Source organism: Etheostoma spectabile, chromosome 23 (genome assembly GCF_008692095.1).
Source record: "Etheostoma spectabile isolate EspeVRDwgs_2016 chromosome 23, UIUC_Espe_1.0, whole genome shotgun sequence".
Lineage (NCBI taxonomy): Eukaryota > Metazoa > Chordata > Actinopteri > Perciformes > Percidae > Etheostoma > Etheostoma spectabile.
Window position 1 is genome coordinate 19,357,143 of NC_045755.1, and position 477 is coordinate 19,357,619.

General features: G+C 41.7%; 1 long non-coding RNA gene across 1 annotated transcript in view; it reads left to right on the forward strand.

The window, feature by feature from the left end:
• The first annotated feature begins 292 nt into the window (after nt 1-292).
• Nucleotides 293-477, forward strand: part of LOC116673123 (uncharacterized) — a 9,150-nt gene continuing 8,965 nt past the window's right edge. Inside the window, exon 1 of the long non-coding RNA XR_004327755.1 lies at nt 293-426. This is a non-coding gene — a long non-coding RNA (uncharacterized LOC116673123). The remainder of the gene's footprint in view (nt 427-477) is intronic.

Below are 477 nucleotides of genomic sequence, written 5' to 3' on the forward strand. Positions count from 1 at the left end.
GCACTCAAGGCGGCCCTATGAGCGCCCATCAGCAACATTAATGTCCATTATAAATCTGATTTATAATGGATATTAATGCCATCAGGACAATTGTCCTACTTCTACAAATATTAACATCTACCTGTAAACACGTCTATAGATTACCTTTTCTTTCCTTTCTTGATGAAAATTGGAATTTTTAAAGCACCACAAGATAACTGCTTGGAAGAAAGATTATGAATTCTTCTGTGGATATTCATGGTCATCAGAAGATGAATCCAAATAATACATGTGACCAACAGGGCCTGAAATCAACACCCGACCAACCGCCAAATGCAGGTGAATTTTGCAATTGGCGGGTAACACTGTCAATCTGCCTGCCACACTGGCAGGTAGCCAATGAGAATTGAGGGATTCAGATGCTTAACTTTCAGTAAGCAGGGTACTGTTAGATCCCGGTAATCCCCGGTTAAGGGGGTACTGGACCAGCTCTCCGTT